Here is a 7,029-nt window from a genome sequence, read left to right on the forward strand (position 1 = left end):
AAAAAATTAATGCATGCTTATAACAGAAAATGTGAAGTTGCTAGAAAAATACAAAGACAGAAAAAATCACCCATGATTTCATATACCATTGGCTCAGAATTCTGAGTTCCTGGGAAGGGGAGATAAAAAGATGAGGATGCACTAGTTCTTTTAGTATAAAATCATCTTTTCTGCTATTTGAATGCTAACATAGAACTTGGTTCTGATACGTGATTCTTGCTTTGTTTACTTATCTTCAGGCTTCTATTTTTACAAATGCCTAGTAATTTGACCCCCTGTTTAGAGACTCTTTGCTTCAATGTTTTGGTTTTGTGTGCGTGTGTGTGTGTTGTTGTTTTCTTTTTTTTTTTTTTTTTGCATTGTTGCTATGATTTTAAAATGTTGCAAGTCGTGGCTATGGAAAATAGTTCTGCGATGAACATTGGGGTGCATGTACCTTTTGGATATAAGGTTTTCTTCAGGAATATGTAAAAGAGAGGGGTTGCTAGGTCATATGGTAATTCCATTTTACTTTTAAAGGAGCTGCCATACTGTTCACCATATTGGCTGTACCAATTTACATGCCCACTGACAGTGCAAGAGGGTTCCCTTTTCTCCCCACTTTCCCTAGATTTATTCTTTGTAGAATTTTTGATGATAGCTATTCAAACTGGTGTGAAGTAATACCTCATTGTAGTTTTGATTTGCATTTCTCTAATAATTAGTGATGTTGAGCCTCATTTCATGTGTTTTATCTTCATCTTTATGTCTTTGGAGAAATATCTATTTATGTCTGCCTGTTTTTTGATTGAGTTTTTTTTTTTTTTTGATACTTGAGTACATGAGCTGTTTGTATGTTTTGGAGAATAGTGCCTTGATGACTAATAGGAACTACCTGTGTAGCACAGGTAACTGTCCTCAATGCTCTGAGGTTACATAAATGCAAAGGAAATTAAAAAAAATAGGGCATATATACGCACACACACAGCCGATGTAGGTTGCTGTCCAGCAGAAAGTAACAGGACCTTGTAAAGCAACTGCATGTGTACATACTGTAGGCTCCATTTATAGGAAGTTCTAGATGAAGCAAAAGTAATCTCTACTAATGGAACTGAGAAAGAGGGGTTTCATGGGGGAAGTGCAGTGTGGGCAAGGGTACCAAAGAGATCTTCTAGGATGATGAGAAAAAATTGCACTGGGCATCATATAATCTTGGTGAAATTGCATAAATATTTCTGCAATGTAAATCCCAAACAGGGTCTTGCTAAGTGGCTCCATGTATTTACAAATTTACTAGATAATGTCAAAGTATCCTTCAGAAAGTTGTATCACTCTATGCTTTCACAACACTGCATGAGCACTCATTTTCCAATCCCTCATCCTTAATTTGGAGGAAACATTTGGTATCTTTCAACTTTCTCATTGAATTATGACAAATTGCATGGTGAGAAATCGTATTCCATTATTGCTTTGGCTTGAATTTCTTTTATTTCCAATTAGTTTCAACATTTCCTCCTGTTTTTTGGTAATTTTTCTTTTTTTTTTCCTCTTTTGAGTAATTTGTATTAGTTTATATTATATGTTTACTTCCTGGTTGTCTTCTGTTGGATTTTTCATCTTCTTTTCTTATTTTGACTTTTTAACTCTGCATAAATTAGGTAAATGAGCCCTCTGTCAGCTATCTTCCAAATATTTCTCAATTCTCTTTTTATAATTCCTTGTTTATTATTTATTTACAAGAATTTTACCACACAGTGTAAAATTTCCCTTTTTAGCCTCTGGACAAAGATCACTTAAATTAAGAAATTTAAATAACTGAGAGAACTCCAGGGTGCTAGAGGGTGTACACTAAAAGAATTACAGGGTGGCGGGCAACTCACTCTGAATTCACCTGTGTGCCTTTCCACATGTACTTTTCAATAAACTATTTACTTTGCACTGAAATATACATATATATATATAGAGAGAGAGAAAAACGTAAGTGAAGGCGGGTAGTGCCATGATGGGCCAAGATGAAGCCAGGACGGGTGGAGCTGCACCTGGGACTTCAAACAGATGAGTCAGCCATAGGCTTGCTCAGCCCTGTGAGGCCAACAGGGACACGTCTCTGGAGCTGTGATTGGGGGACTCAGGGAGCCCCAGCACGTGCTCAGAGCCAAGGTCACGAGGAGGGAAGCACAAGCAGGGCGATGATGCTGCCCAGTTAGCCTGTCTCCCTTGGGCCAGAGGGAAGGTGATGCTACTTTTATTATGGAGAATATAGTCTGTGGATATTGGGAAAAGAGCTTGGTCAGTGCACAGAGTGTGAAATAGTAAACAAAAACCATGATTCCTTTCACCACAGTGCACATTCTACCCCATTTCCTCCCCATCATGGTTCAGCCCATATTTCTACAGTTGGAATTATACTTCATGTGCATTTTGGTTTTTATTGGTGTTTGCTCTGTACTTTCCCGAATATTTTATTATAAAAATTTCCAGACATTCCACAAAGTTGAAAATTTTTTCTAACTAATACACAGACTTCCCACCTTGATTCTACTGTAACCATTTTATGGTACTTCCTTTGTCATGTAATTATCCATGTGTCCATCCCTCTATCCATCCTTGAATCCCTCTTATTCCCTGGTGCATTTTGTGACAAATTGCAGACAATTGCAAATTGCAATTGCAGAATAATTGCAGTATGCATCTCTGTAAGTATTTTAGCAAGCCTGCCATTCAGTAGTGAGTTATGTTTGTTTATAGTAGTTTTCTTTGAAATATAAACTTTATGTACAATGAAATACTCCCATCTTTTTTTCCCAGTCTATTTTTTATTTGAAGTATAGTTCATTTACAGTGTTGTGTGAATTATTGCTTTACAACAAAGTGATTCATTTATACACATATATATCTTACATACATTGTGTGTATATATACATAGATAGATAGATATGTATTCATTTATTTAATCTTTTTATGGCTACAATGTGCAGTATGTGGGATTAGTTCCCTGACCAGGAATTGAACCTGCATCCCCTGCAGTGGAAGTGTGGGGTCTTAGCCACTGGACCACCATGGATGTCCTATATATATTCTTTTTCTTTATGATTTATCATCAGATACTGAATATAGTTATCTATTCTCTACAGTAGGAACTAATCTGTCCATTCCATATACTCTAGTTTATATCTATAATCCCCAGTCTCTTACTCCATCCCTCCACCAATTCTCTCTGCCTTGGAAGCCACAAGTCTGTTCTCTGTGTCCATGAGTTTTTTTTTTTTTTTCTGTTTCATACATATGTTCATTTATATCACATCTTAGATTCCATATTTAAGTGATATCATTTGGTATTTGTCTTTCTCTGTGTGCCTCACTTCACTTCATATGATCATCATTCGGCCCATGCATATTGACTCAAATGGCCTTATTGTAATTGTACACATTCATGTATCCTTTTAACCATATATAGAGGTGTTCATCTGAGGTTATTTTCACGAATATATTATAAGTTAAATAAGCAGGGTGACAATATACAGCCTTGATGTACTCCTTTCCCGGTGTGGAACCAGTCTGTTGTTCCATGTCTGGTTCCGAATGTTGCTTTTTGACCTGCATACAGATTTCTCAGGAGGCAGGTCAGGTGGTCTGGTATTCCGATCTCTTTAAGCACTTTCCACAGTTTGTTGTGATCCACACAGTCAAAGGCTGTGGTGTTGTCAATGAAGAAAAAGTGGATGTTTTCCTGGAACTCTCTTGCTTTTTTGATGATATAGCAGTTGTTGGAAATTTGATCTCTGGTTCCTCTGCCTTTTCTATATCAAGCTTGGACATCTGGAAGTTCATTGTTCACGTCCTGTTGAAGCGTGTCTTAGAGAATTTTGAGCATTACTTTGCTAGCGTGTGAGATGAATGCAATTGTGTGGTAGTTTGAACAGTCTTTGGCATTACCTTTATTTGGGACTGGAATGAAAGCTGACCTTTTCCACTCCTGTGGGCACTGCTGAATTTCCGAGATTTGCTGGCATATTGAGGGCAACATTTTCACAGCATCATCTTTTAGGATTTGAAAGAGCTCAACTGGAATTCCATCACCTCCACTAACTTTGTTCATTGTGATGCATCCTAAGGCCCACTTGACTTCGCATTCCAGGATATCTGGCTCTAGGAGAGTGATCACACCACCGTGTTTATCTGGGTCATGAAGATCTTTCTTGTATAGTTTTTCTGTGTATTCTTGCCGCCTCTTCTTAATATCTTTTGCTTCTGTTAGTCCATCCCTTTTCTGTCCTTTATTGTGCTCATCTTTGCATGAAATGTTCCCTTTGTATCTCAAGTTTTCTTGAAGAGATCTCTAGTCTTTCCCATTCTATTGTTTTCCTCTATTTCTTTGCATTGATTGCTGAGGAAGGGTTTCTTATCTCTCCCTGCTATTCTTTGGAATTCTGCATTCAAATGGGTATACCTTTCCTTTTCTCCTTTGACTTTAGCTTCTCTTCTTTTCTCAGCTATTTGTAAGGCCTCCCCAGAGAACCATTTTGCCTTTTTGCATTTGTTTTTCTTGAGTATGGTCTTGATCACTGCTTCCTGTGTAATGTCACAAACCTCATTAGTTGTCAATGCATTATTCTCCAAAATATACAAAGAGCTTATGTAGGCCTGTATCAAAAAAAAACAAAACAAAACTCTGTCAAAAATGGGCAGATCTAAATAGACATTTTTCCAAAGACGACATACAACTGGCCAAAGAACACATGAAAAAATGCTTGACATCGCTAATTATTAGAGAAATGCACGTCAAAGAGGGAGGAGAAGGGGATGACAGAGGATGAGATGGGTGGATGGTATCACAGGCTCAGTGGACATGAGTTGCTAGATCACAGAAAGGGTGTGAGTAGGTATGATGTTATTACGTTACTCAAGATAATGAGGGAAAGTCTCCCTGAAAGATGGCAATTAAGCAGAGATCTGGAGGAAGTGAGGGAGCAGGCCATAGTGTTACCTAAGGGAAGAGCATTCCCAGCAGAAGGAACAATAAATGCCACAGTCCTGGCAGGGAAATCTACCTGACATGCTTCTGAATGTCAAGGAGTCCTGTGATACTCTGGGTTTGGCATGTTTCAGTGGGTTTAGCACTCATTGAAACGGGTCTGGTGCTGCTGTCTCTTGTTTCTCCCACAATTTGTGGTCATCCAAATTTCACAGATGAAGGACTCGAGGCTCCAACATGTGCTCTGCCCAGTGTCTCCTAGCTATACCTGAAATTAGGAGTGAAACCTTCTGGTATGATGAGAGACAGAGAGCTTGAGTATACCAGCTGCAGGGATGATAGCATCCATGCTGAATGTCAGTCAGCCAGTGGATATCAGTTATAATGTGGGAATCGTGCCTCATAATGATGCTACTCTTGATGGAGGGCAGGACTTAAGAAGGAGAAAGCAACTGGGGCAAAGGAGGGAGGCAGGACGGGGAAGCTGGAGGACAATGAGAAAATAAAAGCCAATGGCTTCATCACATTGCTTGGATTTGGCTCAATTTACCTTGAGTAAATGATTGTGTTAGAATATATTCACCTTTTCTCTGTCCCTACCCACTTTTTCCCTCCCTTTCTCTTTTGTGCCAGGGATACCACATGGGCCTGGAGATTTCTGTAAATTTTTCAAATGCAAGCTCAGTTTTTGAATAGATTATCAATTTCTTTTTTGCTCAACTTAGTTAGTTCCTTTCACCGAAGTTGCCAGATGTAGTTATGTAGAATCAGTCATAGAATCCTTTTAAACTCTGTGGGATCTGAAACCTATTTTACTCCCAATATTGGTAAGTGTTGTCTTTAGTTATCTTGCTTTTTTTGGTCTATATGAGTAGAAGTTTATGAATTTGTATTGATCTTTTGAAAGACCCAGCTTTGGGTTTTGTTGATAATCTCTATTTCTTTCTAATATCTGTTCTGATCACTATTTCCCTTATTTTGCTGACAGTCTCAGTACTAAAGGGGTTTAATAAAGTTCCTGAGAGATTCACAAGCCAAGTGAAAACTCACAGACTCTAGGGCACTCTTGTAGCTGCACTAAGTGAGATTCACTGAGTGCAGATCACGAAATCTGCAGTTTTTTCTTTCTTTTTTTTAGAATCCCTCAGTTCTGATTGACAAGGACAACTTGTCTGGGCACTATCAGAGCAGAGGAATGGTCTTATGTTGCCTACTTCCATGTTCTGTCTCCATTGGGAGCTTGTGTAGGTGACAGGGGTTTACTGCCTTCTCTGGTGCACAAACCCATGACCTCCAGTCTAGCAGACTCACTGACATTCTGTCTGCTCTTCTCAGGAGGCTCTCAGACCATCGTTTCTACAAAACATCCTGATTCCAGTCTTGCCAAGCCTATATCTGAAAGATTTCTGAAGAAATCAGATTTCTATTTAGTGTGCCTTTCCATAATGTGAAATATATTTGTGTTATGTGGTAGCTGTTATTCTACATATTTTGCCATAGCCGTTGGATCTTACCCTTGACTGAATAAATACAAGCACACAATGTTCCACAACACGTCCAGAACAGTGGCTCCCTTACTGCTGGGCGACACTGAGCAAGTTACTTAGCGGCTCTGTGCCTCATTGCTCCATTAGCCCCATTAGCTTGGAGTAAAGTTAACTACTTCATGGGGCAGTATAGAACACTGACCATGTTAAGACATGGGAAATCATCAGAACAATATTTGCCATATGGTACCTTCCAGTCAATTCTAGCTGCTGTCATTACTATTGTTAATATTATTGCTGTTCCACATTTCCCTGTTCCATGGACTCAGTGTCAGCAGCACCTTTGACTCACCGCATGGACCTAGGACTGTCAATTCAGCCCTTCAGGGCCTCAAGAACAGAGTGTATTAGGCATGGGGGAATGGGGGAAGGATTTTTTTTTGCAGCATAATGAGTATTCACCTCTTCTTATGGGGATATTGTGAAGCCTAAATGCAACACTGAGGTTTCATTGTGTGCTCGTATGGAAACGTTTAGTGCATATTCTCTATGAAGTTACAGGTCTAATGACCCCTTCACATGATCTGT

Source organism: Cervus canadensis, chromosome X (genome assembly GCF_019320065.1).
Source record: "Cervus canadensis isolate Bull #8, Minnesota chromosome X, ASM1932006v1, whole genome shotgun sequence".
Classification (NCBI taxonomy): Eukaryota; Metazoa; Chordata; class Mammalia; order Artiodactyla; family Cervidae; genus Cervus; species Cervus canadensis.